The sequence below is a fragment of the Puma concolor genome, chromosome B3, assembly GCF_028749965.1.
Source record: "Puma concolor isolate L17-30 chromosome B3, mPumCon1.1.hap2, whole genome shotgun sequence".
Taxonomy (NCBI): domain Eukaryota; kingdom Metazoa; phylum Chordata; class Mammalia; order Carnivora; family Felidae; genus Puma; species Puma concolor.
In genome coordinates, this window is record NC_141672.1 from 87,032,572 (window position 1) to 87,048,249 (window position 15,678).

A 15,678-nucleotide genomic window follows, 5' to 3' on the forward strand; every position below is an offset into this window, starting at 1 on the left:
TTTTAGAATATATTAAATTGTTGCTTCCCGTAAAATACTAGAGAGTTAGGAAAGACATTCTTTTTATTTTATCAGTAAGGGATACTAGTTAAGCACAGCATATGTTATGGGAGCTTTTAGTATCTACCTTAGACTGGGACTGGAGGAGCACAAAAAAATACTTTTAAGGGACGCGGCTAGAAATTGGATCCTAACTGACTGCAAAAGAGAACATGTACTAGGATCTTTTGGAGTAATTCTGGATGGGCTTGGAACTTCTCAGACTTCCATGAGAATCCTGATTAAGGTTATGACATTTGTGTGAAAGGGAATTTGTATATTTATTTGGCATGGAGTTGCAAATGGGGCCCTTAAGCCTGATTACATATTACAGTATTTGCAATGCCTTCTACAGACTGATTTTTTAAAAAATATTCTTGTAAACTGATAAACAATAAAACCAAGGAATGATTAACAATTTTAGAAGTTTTTAATTTTCATGAAGTCACTTTATCAATATTTTCTTTTATGGTTAGTGCTTTTTGTTTTCTAAGAAATTTTTACCTACTCCAAGGTGACAAAGATTTTTTTTTTTTTTTTTAATTTTAGAGAGAGTGTGGGAGAGGGGCAGAGGAAGAGACAGAGAATCTTAAACAGGCTCCACGCTTAAATTGGGTTACTTGTTGGGGTGTGGTGACTCAGCTGGTTGAGCGTCTGACTTCAGCTCAGGTCATGATCTCAAGGCTTGTGTGTTCGAACCTCGCAGCAGGCTCTGTGCTGACAGCTCAGAGCCTGAAGCCTGCTTCTGATTCTGTGTCTTCCACTCTCTCTGCCCCTCCCCTGCCTGTGCTTTGTCTCTCTCTCAAAAATAAATAAGCATTAAAAAAATTTTTTTTTAATTTAGGTTACTTGCCATTTTATTACTGAGTTTTTAGAGTTAAAATGTGTGGATGCCTGTACTAATGCACAAAGTCCATGAAAACTGCTCCTCTTTGGTTTCCTTTTTTAAAAGCCATAAACAAGTAAAATTGACAAAATTAGCAAAATATCAAGAAATACGGGGGGGGGGGGGGGAATAATTCAAATACCAAAAGAGAAAACATAAGTCTGCACAGGATAAATATTGATAAGAAACTGAATGAAATTCTCATTTAAATCAGTTTTTACCTATCCAGTAAAATTTGTATCAATCCATTAAGCTGAAATAAAGGTTCCAAGTGACTATTTTGCTAAATCAAAACTATTAAAATATCTTTCAGCAATTCTGCAAAAAAATAATTGGTAAAAAAAAGTTTTTCATGAACACTTTGAGAAAGAGTAATCCGGTTTTGTAGGGTAGTCATTTCCTGCCCACCATATTATACAATTCAACAAAAAATAAGCTCAATGGCTCAACTGAAAAACATTTCTGCATTCACTAAAATGTTTCAGTGAAATGTTCCAGTTAATCGTAACCATTATAAAAGCTCTTGGGGAGCCCGGGTGGCTCAGTCAGTTGAGCGTCGGACTTCGGCTCAGGTCATGATCTCACGGTCCTTGAGTTCCAGCCCCGCGTCCGGCTCTGTGCTGACAGCTCGGAGCCTGGAGTCTGCTTCGGATTCTGTGTCTCCCTCTCTCTCTGACCCAACCCTGTTCATGCTCTGTCTCTGTCTCAAAAATAAATAAACATTTATATAAAACAAACAAACAAACAAAAACTCTCAAAACCAGCCTCAGTTGAAAGCAAAAACTCTAGTTACAGAATGATGGGAAGAGAGGACGAGGGACCTACACTGAGTAAGAGCACACTAGCATGGGGGGCTTTTCTGTCTCAGATGCTTTCCTAATACTAGCCCATTTAATCCTCACAGTAATTCAAATCTTATTCTCATTTTAATATTTTTTTACTTTTTAAGTTCATTTTTGACACAGAGACAAAGCGTGAGTGGGGGAGGGGCAGAGAGAGAGGAAGAGAGAGAATCCCAAGCAGCCTCCACACTGTCAGCACAGAGCCCAACTCTGGGCTCAAACCCACAAACCAAGAGATCATGACCTGAGCCAAAGTAGACAATCAACTGAGCCACTCACACTCCCCAAAACTTACTCTCATTTTAGTTAAGCCAAGTAATTTGCCCAAGCTAGAATAAGAACTCAGATCTATTATTGGTTAACACCAAATTCCCAACTCTTCACCACCAGACTGCTATAACAAAAACAAAGAAAAGAAGCCTCATGATTTGGGTGACCATACCTCCCAGCTGGTTTGCCCAAGACAGAAGTTCATGCCTACTGTTTGTCCCTAAGCAAAATTACTAATAATCCCTCTCCTTTCACTTTCACAAGTATCCACCTTTAAACAATAAATTTTTAGTCACCCTAACACATGGCAGATGAGAAGTAAATCAATCACAGAGCAATCTTTTAAATAAAATCCTAGTTGAACCAAAACTTTCCTTTCAGACCATCAAATATTCACTAAGAGGTTATCATATACCAGAAACTGAATGAGAAGACTTGTCCTCAAGGAACAGAGGCAGACAGAGCCCTCTACAAGCAGGCCAGAAACAATCTGCTCAAAGGGATCACTGCAAGAGCCTGAGAACAGTCTAGCAATTTAACAAGCCCAGAGTTTACCCAAAGCACAAAGTTTCAGAAATAATTAACACCTGCATTTTAAACTTTTTTTGTAAAGAGGGAGACGGCATGAGCAGGGTGAGGGGCAGAGGGAGGGAGAGAATCATAAGCAGGCTCCACACGCAGCACAGAGAAAACGTGGGGCTCGATCCCACAACCCTAGGATCATGACCTGAGTCGAAATCAAGAGTCAGTCAACTGACTGAGCCACCCAAGCGCCCAACACCTCCATTTTAAATAGAATGAAAAACCCCTGGCCAAAAAAGGAAAGACCTTTCATAAATCTCTAAAAAGACAAAAAGAAAATATTTTGTCCTACCCCACAGGTCTAGTGTAAGGAAAAATGCTTACCCACATTTTCCCTTTCCTAGTGTTCTTCATTAATGAAACTGGACTACTATTATGCCAAAATGAAGTATGTTACCAAAAAGAAAAAATTTAAAATGCATTTGATTTCTTCTAGAAAAGTATGATTTCAACTTCCTAGAAGAGTATCTTCACCAAGATAGGGAATAAACACCTTATCAGAATGAAAACAAACAAACAAAAAAAAAGCCTATTACTGCAACTGCCTCTATGGAGTTCAATAGTATAAATAATAGAATCTTTAATCAAACAAGCTCAACCCCTATTTATTAAGCATTTAGGGTTTATATATTACTAATCAAAAAATCCAAAAGGGAGGAAATGTTTCCTGAGGTATCAGATGGACCTTTCCACATGGTAACTTAAAAATTTTTTTTCTGGGGTACCTGGGTGGCTCAGTCAGTTGAGTGTCCCACTTCAGCTCAGGTCATGATCTCACGGTTTGTGAGTTTGAGCCCTGCATCAGGCTCTGCACTGACAGCTCAGAGACTGGAGCCTATTCCAATTCTGTGTCTCATTCTCTCTCTGCCCCACCCCTAAACATGCTCTGTCTCTCTCTGTCTTAAAAAAAATAAATAAAACATTAAAAAAAATTTTTTTTTTCTAATGTTTATTTTGAGAGAGAGAGAAAGAGAGAGAGGATCCAAAGCACGCTCCACGCTGACAGCAGAGAGCCCAATACAGAGCTCAAACTCAGGAACTATGAGATCATGAACTGAGCTGAAGTCAGATGCTTAACTGACTGAGTCCCTCAGGAGTCCCATTCTTTTTTTCTTCTAGTGAAAAACACCCAATCTGAACTAATAACAATTCATCACATTAAAAATTTGAAAACAGGGGCACCTGGGTGGCTTAGTCAGTTGAGTGTCCAACTCTTGATTTCAGCTCAGGTCATGATCTGACAGTTCATGTGTTCGAGCCCTGTGTCAGGCTCTATGCTGACAGCACAAAGCCTGCTTGAGATTCTCTCCCTCCCTCTCTCGCTCTCTGCCCCTCCCCACCAAAATAAATAAACTCAAAAGCAATTTTTTTGAAAACAAAACTGAAGAGATCTTACTGAAGAACCAGTGATTTCAACAACTTTTACAGTTAGATCCATGAAGACACTTACCTTTTCCAGAAATGAGATAGATGAGAAAAAGATGCTTCCATATGAGAGAAATTAAAGGACAGAGATCGACAACCCAGAAATCTTAACAAACTCAGTTCATTCCTCAGCAAAGGGAAGACAGCATTAGCTTAATAGTTACTCGTGAAAAAGAGGGATCCCTCACAAAGTGCTGGGAAAATTTAGCTATCGATTCCATACAGTTAATTCTTCATTATCATAGGAGAGATGGCAAAAGGTCATTATTGAGAATAAAAAGTAAGACATCCAGGGGCGCCTGGGTGGCTCAGTCGGTTGAGCGTCTGACTTTGGCTCAGGTCATGATCTCACAGTTTGTGAGTTCAAGGCCCATGTCGGGCTCTGTGCTGACAGCTAAGAGCCTGGAGCCTGCTTCGGATTCTGTGTCTCCTTCTCTCTCTGCCCCTCCCGAGCTTGTGCTTTGTCTCTCAAAAACAAATAAATGTAAAAAAAAAAAAAAAATTGTTTTTAAGTAAGAGACATCGTCCATAAACAGCCAATATTTCCAAAATTCACAATATTTAGTTTTCTTATACTAAAAGTCAATTTTCATTTTGGAAGTGACACACTAACAGAGAAATTCTGTGGAACTATGTTCTCCAAAGAAGCCTGAGAAACCTAAGTTCAGGTAATTCATCTTAGGGACAAACATCTGTAAATAAGCACGAGTTGAACTATATACTAAATTATAAATTAATCTTGCTTTTCAACCGTTAAACATTTAAGTCACTTAGGTGTGTAATGATTTTATTAACACTAAATACATTTACTCTCACTCTCTTCATTATACAGTCATTATACAGTATACACAGTCACTATACAGTCTACAGTCAATTAGAACAAGGTAGGTATGTTTACATCAAACTATGTGCTCAATAAAACACTTGTTAAATTGAAGTTAGACTTTTTCCTCTCTTCAACAGAAGCCTGGGGGGGTGGGAAGGGAGACTTGATTACAAACAATTCCAAGTGGGATTCCAAATTTTCTGACCTTGTATCAAATACTACTGTAATAAAGAGGCTATATACACATTCTTTTGAGAGCTATGTGCCAAATATTTTATACGTACATGCGCTTTATATTTGCATGAATTCATTTAATCCTTTTATGACACAGGCACTATTATAACTTCCATTTTACACAGCCAGAAGTGGCAGAGCCAGGTCTGAAATCCAAGAAGTCTGACTCCAAAGTCTCACATACTTAAACTCCAGTATTGTCGCAAGGACCTCAAGCAAACCAGAGGCTCCTGGGGCATAACACTATGTTAATGGAGTATTCTAAGCAGGATATTCATTTATTCATTTAGTTACAACATTACAGACTTGGAAATATTGATTTTATATTATGAGTTATAATCCAATGCTGCTTTGTTTACTTTGCTGCTCAAATCGTACCAGTTTTGGCCATTGAGAGTTCTCAGCAGGCTCCTGTGCTCCTCTGACTTATCCTTATCATGCAATTGTGTTGTTGTGGTGATGGGTGTTAGAGTACTTCCCTACTTTCTGGCACTACAAGATGTTCCAGGCTCATCTTGTATATTTCCTGCCCAGTCCTATAATCAGTCATTTCTCCAAGGAGCTCTTGTTCCTTGTATTAAATAACGACATTATTCACAATTGATCTATGGAGTCAATGCAATTCCAATTAAAATACCAATTAAAATTTCGGGGCACCTAGTTGGCTCAGTCAGTTAAGCACCCAACTTCAGCTCAGGTTATGATCTCATGGTTCAAGAGTTTAAGCTCCTGTCTGTTGTCAGCACAGAACCTGCTTCAGATCCTGTTTTCCTCTCTCTGCCCTTCCCCCACTTGTTCTCTCTCTCTCTCTCTCTCTCTCTCTCTCTCTCTCTCTCTCTCTCCCTCCCTCCCTCCCTCCCTCAAAAATAAACTTTTTAAAAAATCTTTAGGGGCGCCTGGGTGGCGCAGTCGGTTAAGCGTCCGACTTCAGCCAGGTCACGATCTCGCGGTCCATGAGTTCGAGCCCCGCGTCGGGCTCTGGGCTGACGGCTCAGAGCCTGGAGCCTGTTTCCGATTCTGTGTCTCCCTCTCTCTCTGCCCCTCCCCCATTCATGCTCTGTCTCTCTCTGTCCCAAAAAATAAATAAACGTTGAAAAAAAAAAATTAAAAAAAAAAAAAATTAAAAAAAAAAATCTTTAAAAAAATGCATTGGAAATGAAGATCTAGGTACTAGGTGTTGCTACTGGGTTTCCTTCAACCTTCTCAACGGACACAGCACAGAAATATATGTGGGTATAAATCCAAGCATGTATACATACACATACATGACTATTTCAATATGTAACCATCTGTGTTAAGCTAAAAATATGAGTTCATGCTGATGTCCCCAACTCCAATCTATTACCACGTGAATCATTCTAGCCTCCGTCCCTTGCTTATCTGTAAATTCACACTCTAACAGTGAGAAGAAACCTGTCTCTTGCCATCCATTTACTTAATTGTTCAATTGCAATATACATGTATATCAGTATCAGAATTAACCTGCACCTTCATGGGATACAACTTTTATCAATTAGACTACAGTGCTTATGTGCAATTCCTTTTGTCTTAGATTCCACTCACTTCCAAGTTTACTTAGGTCAGCACCTCCCTTCCATTTTCAGTGAGGCTGTTTCATATATTTCTAACACAATTAAATTCTCTTGTCACAGTCTGCACTCCTTCCTGGGATCTCTCTACCTCCAAAATGATTTTTGTTTTATTTGTACACATTAAAGTTTACTTTGCGCTGAAAAGCCCTATGGGATTTGAAAAATGCATAATGTCATGTATCCACCATTACAGTATCCAAAATAATAGTTTTATCAAGCAGCACTTTAACTACAGGGGCACCTGGCTGGCTTAGTCAGAATATGCAACTGCTGATGTCAGGGTAGTGAGTTCAAGACCCACACAGGGTATGGAGCCTACTTTAAAAATAAATTACAGGGGCGCCTGGGTGGCGCAGTCGGTTAAGCGTCCGACTTCAGCCAGGTCACGATCTCGCGGTCCGTGAGTTCGAGCCCCGCGTCGGGCTCTGGGCTGATGGCTCAGAGCCTGGAGCCTGTTTCCGATTCTGTGTCTCCCTCTCTCTCTGCCCCTCCCCCGTTCATGCTCTGTCTCTCTCTGTCCCAAAAATAAATAAACGTTGAAAAAAAAAATTTAAAAAAATAAAAATAAATTACAAAGTACTACAATCTTCTAAGGAAGCAGCATGGTTGGGCAGAGAAGTTGAAGTCAAAAACTGTTAAGTTTAATGCTATCAACAAGCCACAGATAGACTTTAGGACTATCAGCTATCCTCTCAAGGTTCCAACAGCTTCATTATAAAATGAGGAGATCACTGAGATGATAATAATATATAACATTTATAGGGGCACCTGGGTGGCTCAGTCCAACTTCAGCTCAGGTCATGATCTTGTGGTTTCGGGTTCGAGCCCCGCATCAGGCTCTATGCTGACAGCTCACAGCCTGGAGCTGCTTCGGATTCTGTGTCTCCCTCTCTCTCTCTGCCCCTCCCCACTCACACGCTGTCTCTCTCTGCCCCTCCCCACTCACACGCTATCTCTATCTCAAAAATAAATAAAAATTTAAAAAGTTTTTTAATAAAAAGTAATAATATATAACATTTATTAACACTATGTGTCAAGGATGGTGCTAAGCACTTAACAGGTTATCTTATTTATTTCTAAGAACCATATCAAGTAGATACTATTATTATCCCCATTTAATAGATGGCATTAGGCTTTATACTAACTTGCACAAGATCTCCTAGCCAGAGTTGTAAAGACTCTAGAGCAGGAGTCAGGACAGTATGGCTTGCATATCAAATCCAGCCCACTGCCCTTTTCTTATTCCTGATAGATAAGAATGTTTTTTATATTTTTAAATAAGTGAGGGAAGAAAATCATTATTTCATGACACATGAAAATTCTATGAAATTAAAATGTCAGTGCCCATAAATGAAGGGCAGAGTTGAATGGCTCCAACAGAGAAGGTATGACCAGCAAAGCATATGATTTATTTGACCCTTTACAGAAAAACTTTCCTGAGCCCTACCCCAGAGCCTGGTCTTCTGTTATATTCTAAGAATGATTCTAAAAAAGGCAAACTATTACTAACATTAGAATAACATGCAGGACAGAAATATTTTAGACCCTGAACTAAAATATGTCATGTTGCAAAATACCACATCTCTGAGTTATCTTAAATATTGACATCTAGTGGTATTCATTACATAAACACAAAGGTTAGTACATTGTAACTATTTTCTTTATTGGTGTATTTTTTCCCTGCCTTATCTTAAAAAAGATTTGAGACTCTTCCTACTCAAAAAAGTTCTGATTTCAACACTTTACAAACTAAAATTTTAGATTAAGCTAATTAAACTGTCAAAAAAGAATGTTACTTGTAATTACAGCTAACACTTGTGGAGAAACTATGTGCCAGAGACCATTCTAAGCAATTTACTCATTTATTTCTCACAATTACCCTCTATGAAGTAGATACTATTACTCTCCTAATTTAACAGATGAAGACAGTGAGGCTTAAATAGCTTTCCAGAGATCATACAGTTAATAAGAGAGTTAAAATTCGAACTCAGGTTATCTGGCTCTAGGATCTAGAAGGGGCTCGGTGTAATATACTGCCACTGGATTACAATGCTTCTGTTAACAAGGTAGAACAGGGCCTTTAAACATATGAAAAGAATGTATTTTTTTAAAAAAAGACAAAAAACTACTACTAATTCCTATCAACAACTCAAAAGAAATATTTAGGTTTATACTTCCCCATGGCACCTAGAGTTTGCATAACCCTGTGTTTATCTTTGCAGAGCCCCTCTGTACTCTCCACACATACACATACAAGTGGATTAATTCTCTTGTACATCCCCAGAATCTACCACAGTCCCTTGAGTGTGGCAGATGCTCAACAAATTGTTGTTGGGAAAATCAAAAAGCACTCATTAGGTGTTCAATGAATATTTATCTAATGAACAAAATAAGGAGTTACATAAACCATTAGGTACAAGCATCATCAAATGGCTTGCTGACCTGAAATGAACTAGGACTGGATCATAAAAGTCTCTGGCTTCATAACCGTAACATTGTGTCTGGTTTGTTCTTGAACCTTAACCATCTTCCTTGCTAGTAAGTTTCATAAACAAACCACTCATTATACACCTGTCAAACAATATTCATCCTTCAAACTGATTCTAATTTTCCAGGATTATAATGCATGTTTTTATCTAATTCAATTTAATTTAATCATAGTCCATCCCAGTCTTCATCATTTCAATATGGAGTCAAATTTCTTTATCTTCACATGTAAGCCCTACCATTGCCTTCATCATTTATACTGCCATTTTCTGGAAACTTCCCTCCTGTTTATTTTGACATTTTATTTTTCAGTAATCTTTAAACCCAATGTGGGACTTGAACTCACGACCCTGAGATCAAGAGTCACATGCTCCTCCAACTGGGCCAGTTAGGCACCCCTTGATTTATTATTTCCTGAAGTGCAGTAATTGAAATCCATTCTATAGTCTAAGAGTAGACGTAACTGTGGTTTTGTACCAAGATAACGCAGTCCATTTATTTTTTCATGCCTTTCCAGGGAATGACTAACATTTTGTCGGCCTTTCTGACAACACTCAGGCAACATTCTCAGGAATAAACTGAGCACCTGAACATCCTTTTTACCATATTGATGTTTACTAGCCATTTCTCTGTTCTTGCACAAAACTGTGAAAGATTTATCCTGTTTATTCTACTTAGCTACTAACCTCTTACACAAAAGAGCTAGCTGTCACATACAAACCCAAAGGTACCTTATTTGTTCTTTTACAAGAATATCCTTAGTACCATTATCAAAAGATGACTCTATACTTGAATACGCAGAGACAATCCCATATACCATACAGGTTGTTCCTACTACATAGTTTCCCTTCTCCCAAATCAAAACTAAATGTGTATCATAGGGGATCATAGGGGAGCCAGGGTGGTTCAGTCAGTTGAGTGTCCGACTCTTGATTTTGGCTCAGGTCACAGTATCACAGTTTGTGGATTCAAGCCCCAAGTCAGGCTCCACACTGACAGCACGGAGGAGCCTGCTTGGGATTCTCTCTCTTTCTCTTTGTCCCTCCCGTGCTTGTGCTCATGCTCTCTCTCTCTCAAAATAAATAAACTTAAAAAAAATTTTTTTTAAATGAATGAGCCACCTGGGTGGCTCAGTGGGTTAAGAGTCCAATTTCGGCTCAGGTCATGATCTCACAGTTCGTGAGTTCCAGTCCCGCATCAGGCTCTGTACTGATACCTCAGAGACTGAAGCCTGCTTAGGACTGTGTCTCCCTCTCTCTTTGTCCCTCCCCCACTGGTGCATATGCTCTCTCTCTCAAAAATAAATAAACATAAAAAAAAAATTTTAAATAAATATGTCATAGCTTTTGGCGTATTTCCTCACAGACAAAAATAAACCAACATTCATCAATATGCTGTCTTACAGTTAACATGTCATTTAATCTCAGAAGTGAAAATTATTATTCCCATTTTACAGATAAGGAGAACTGAAACTCAAAAATGTTGAGTAGCTTACCCAGTGGTTAAGTGGGACTCAAACCCCTCAAACCCAAATCTTTTTTTAGTCTAAAAACAATGTCTTTCCATCACGTTACCAGGTTTCCCCTTAGCTAAACTATCACTTGCTTTTCCCATAAGAAGTCATGTTCTTGAGAATATGAATTTAAGAGTCCGCATCCTACTTCTTGTTATGGAAACCACTGGTTTGCCCCACATGAAATCACTTATCTATGCATCCAGGCCTCTCTAAGACAAAGGCTTTCTTAAACTAGGGTCCATAAACTTGGATGGGGAAAAATTCACATTCTTATTTTTGCTAAACTGTAACTGAAAATAGCATTTCTTTCATTTCTGAATGTAAGCAGCACACCCCAACTTTTACTATTTGTTTCAGTAATAAAAAGCATATTTCTTACATCATAAATACGTGAACTATATTTTATACATTTAAATGTCATATTCTGAGAAGGTGTTCACAGGTTTTTTTAGACTGCAAAGGGGTCCAGGGCACATAAAAAATGTTAAGAACCCTGCTCAATAGACTGTCACACGGGCTGTCAAATCCTTGGGTAGTGAAGGTTTATAAAATCACGTCACACAGCTGATTCACAGTCTTTTAGTCCCTTAAAAATATGAATAGCATTTAGTTCCAATGATTTATTTACTTTTACTTTTTTTAAATGTTTGTTTTTGAGAGAGAGAGAGAGTGGGGGACAGAGGATCCAAAGTGGACTCTGTGCTGACAAGAGTGAGCCCAACATGGGGCTTGAACCCCCAACCGCAAGATCATTGACCTGAGCCGAAGTTGGACACTCAACCAACTGAAACAGCCAGGCACTCCCCCAATGATTTTTTAATATCTGTCAATTACATTTATAATTACTGATCTCCTACTTCTGACCTAACATATATGGAAATCTCTCTTATGTACTTATTAAATCCAGGCATTATGCTTTGTGATCTTTTCAACCCTAACAAACCTACCACATCATGATTAGCAAATGAATCGAATGCTTCTATAAGTGAATTTCTAACTTAATGTAAGCCATAGTCTGAATGTTTGTGACCCTCTCCCGACCATCATATGTTTAAATCCTAACTCCAAAGATGATAGAATTAGGTGGGACCAGAGCCCTCAAGATTAGGATTAGTACCCATAATAGGTATTTAGTATTACCAACTCTTCTCATTCTCTGTATGCTACAGCCTATCATGTCAAAATGTTTATGCTTAAGATTCAACTTTAAAACTTGCCAACTTTAAAACGTCATTTTCCCACACAAATTCAATTTCCTATTAAACCTATCCCATTCTGAACTCTCGAAAATTCATTGTACCCCAGCATTTACATTTTGTGTGAACTTGTATATTGACACGTTAAACCTCGAAGCCAGTTTTAATCTTCTTGAGGGCAGCAAGATGTCTATTATTGCCTCTCTAGCCCCATGTCTACACAAGCAACAGCGGTCAAAAGCTGTTATGATACCTTTCCTTGATAGTACCATGACAAACTCTTATTACGTGAAATCATAACACCATAGTTTATTGTCTGTTGCTTAGACTTAATCAGATGTTCACCTTGATGTACTCAAAACTGTTTTTTATCAGTCATAAGCTTTTCTAATCACGTTTGTGCTCTTTACAGTTACCTATTAAAAGACACGGATCTTTGAAAATTAGTTTGGATTCTTCTGAAACAAAATAAAGAGGAAAAGAACACAGTAAACTAAAATAATAGAATTTAACCCTTAAAAACACAAGTTTGCTTTATTATCTAGTAAGGTATGTGACTTTTACCACATTTAATAACCTCAAATTGTTGATTTATAGGAAGAGCTTGAGAATTTCAAGCATAAAACACAAAGGGAATGGATTATTACTGGCAGCAAAAGGGAATAAAGTCCTGACACATGCTACCAATGGATGAACATTGAGAGCATGTTAAGTGAAAGAAGCCACTCACAAAAAGACACATATTGTATGATTCCCTTTATACCCAGTATCCAGAATAGACAAATCTACAACGACAGAAAATACATTAGTGGCTCCTAAGGGCTGCGGGAAGGGTTGATGGGGTAGTGACTACTAAGGTGGCTTTTTGGGGTGATGAATTACATAGAGTTGAAAGATGTACAATTAACTCTGAATATATTAAAAATCACAGAAGTGTACACTTAAAAAGGTTGAGTCTTTTGGTATGTGAATTATATTGCAATAAAGCTGTTGCCTGAAAATAAAACGCCACCACTAGCAAACCAGAATGAAAATCTCCTTGGGAAAGGCAATCATGAAAGTCATTGACTGGAAAAGTAAGCGGTTACCTGTGATTTTAGCAAAGTCAACCTCCTAATTTTCTCCCATTCCTCCCAACAAGTAACCTGCTAATTCCATCTCCCATTCCTACCAACAAGTACCCGAACATAAAACTAGGCAGTGTATCTATGAATCAAAGAATTTGCGAACAGTTGGCTGCAAACTAAAATAGTGAGTGCATTCTTAGGCTCTATCACTCCTAAACTGTAGGGGGCTTCCACCCTCGCTGATTACGGAAGTAGTAGTTTTCATCAGCTACCTCAAGAAGGAATGTCAAAATAGGATGACACTTGCCTGGACACCCTACAAAAGCCTAAAAGACCACAATGGGTGTCCCCTACGCACTCCTAAGTATGTGCACGTGTTAGGCTGTCCCCACCTAACACCAACAAGCAGCACGCACCATTCACCCACATCTCAACTTGCTCCCCATAAACTGACACACTATCAAGCTCTTAGATCTCATTTGTTTAAGAGGACAGATAAAGACCTCACGGAGTCCCCACTCGAGCCTAGCCCCCGCCCTGACCCACCCCACCCCTAAACCCACACACGTGTTAGCCCGACACCGCCCCACCGGGTCCCACGTGCACCTGGTCTAACACACTCCCCACGTGTGGGCGCCCCACGGGCTTCCTCGGCTATCTGAGGTCACCGCGTGACCCCAGGCCTCTAGAGGTATAAAAGGGGGAAGGACGAGGCCCAGGTCCCTGAGGTCCCAACACTACGGGGAGTGTCCACACCCATCCTCCCTATTAACCCCAACAAATCCAAGGGCCGGGGGCGACGGCCCCTTTAAGACGCGGCCCAGTCGTCGCCCGCAGAGAGGGGCGCAACGGGGCCTACACAAATCCCCCTCGGTTCGCCCGCCCACGTCAAGTCGCCTCACCTCGGGCCGCCGGGCCCCGCCGCCGCGGCGGCGGCGGAGGGGGGGCGGGGTGCGGGCGGGGTCCGAAGGGGGGGGTCGCCCCGCCGACGGTGGAGCCGCGGTTCGCTCTCTGAGGCTGTGGGACGGTGACTGCGTTGGGCGTGGACGCTCCTAGCTCGCTCCCTCGGCGGCTCCTGGGACCCCAAGATGGCGGCGGCGCTGAGGCGGCTGCGGGCGCTGGGCCGGCGGCGGCGGCGGCCACTTTCACTCACTGAGAGGAGCGGAGCAGGGACACGGGGAGCCATGGCGGGGGGGAGGAGAGGCGCCATAGCCAGGCCAGAACAATCGAGCCGCTACTCAGCTAGCTTACCCCCGCCCCGCCCACGCTCACTGTTCTTCGCCAGCCCGTGGCCTCTCGCAGTGCCGCTGCCGTCGGCCTCGTGCAGCTCGCACCCCGCCGCTGCCGCCTGACGCCCAGAGCGGACTGGGGTTCGGGGGGAGACCCTGATCCATGCCATCTGAGTGCAGATTGGTCGGGGCTGGGACTGGCGAAGATTGCCGAAAGGCGGCGGGGAGGAGGAGGAGGATGTCATCGCTAGAGTGAGCAAGCAGATCTCGCGGGAGCAAATGTCGCGAGACCTCTCCAGTCCTGCAACCGCCGGAGAAAGGTTACTTTCCCCGGAAGTAACGTCAATCGAAACAGCCTGGGATCCTGGGAGTATTTGTTTCCGCAGGCAGGAGTTGGGAGGGTGCTTATGATTAGTTTGTTAGAGGCCACCGAACACTGAGATCACTTGAGGGAAGGGTGAGGCTCCGGTGTGATAGTTTGTCCTGTTTGCAGCCACTGTAGGCGGGTTGGGAAAGTACCTGCTGTGTAGAGCCACTCTTTAAATACGGTACAGGTTTGGGCTTCCCTTTAAGGCTTAGGGACCAAGATCACGATGCTGTGGCCTCGTTAGGTAAATGCCTAGGTGGATCTTTAGGAATCAAGGACTTGGGAACACATAAAACTGTCACCGGAAATGTCTTTCTGTTCTCACACCCACCGAATGAGCCTGATGTCTGTGCCAGCTCCACAGTGCAAGCCCCGTGCTGGCCACGTTTACTAGAGTTAGTGAGATTCAGTTAACAGGATCTGTGATTAGAAGTACCTAGTGAAGCCTAACTGAAGATAAGGATTAGATTTTCCTACAAGTGAACTGTGCTGCAGTATTTCAGTTTCCTCACATTTAATGCTTTAAATCCTTTAGATCTGGCCCTTAGCATTTAAGCAGAACAGCATTTCCTTAAGGTCATTAAGTAGACTTCTACATGTGCTAAGTTCACTGCACTTTTAAAAAGTGAATTTTGAAAAAAGTTAATTTTGCTTAAAGGCAAAAGTATGGTACTTTCCGTAAGAAAGAAGGAGACGTAGGGAAACGCAAGTATTTGCTCATTGGCGGGGTGGGGGGGTGGGGCTAATAAACTAAAGTGATTGGTGTCTGGCAGGAGAGGAGGGTGGGAATAAGGGGAGGAGTGGAAACAAGGCAGCAGGATTGAGGAGGGAGTGGCAAATACTGTTGTAAAGGACTGATTTTTTTTTTTTTTAATGTTTTTACTTATTTTTGAGACAGAGAAAGACAGAGTATGAGCCGAGGAGGGGCAGAGAGGGGGGAAGGGGGACACAATCCGAAGCAGGCTCCAGGCTCTGAGCTGTCAGCACAGAGCCCGACACGGGGCTCAAACTCAGACTGTGAGATCAGGACGTGAGCTGAAGTCAGACGCTCAACCAGCTGAGCCACCCAAGCGCCCCAGTAAAGGACTGATTCTTAAAACCATAGTTATGTTTCACATAC

General features: G+C 41.2%; 1 protein-coding gene across 4 annotated transcripts in view; it reads right to left on the reverse strand.

Annotated features, from left to right (window-relative positions):
- Nucleotides 1-14,371, reverse strand: part of INO80 (INO80 complex ATPase subunit) — a 144,205-nt gene extending 129,834 nt beyond the window's left edge. For 3 of the 4 annotated variants that reach the window (XR_015252593.1, XR_015252592.1, XM_086710400.1), the window contains exon 1: nucleotides 13,865-14,369. The gene's annotated coding sequence lies outside the window, so the exon portion shown is untranslated. Of the gene's footprint in view, nucleotides 1-13,864 lie in introns of all 4 variants that reach the window. The other variant, XM_086710399.1, reaches the window with a different exon arrangement.
- Between the last annotated feature and the right edge of the window lie 1,307 nt (nucleotides 14,372-15,678).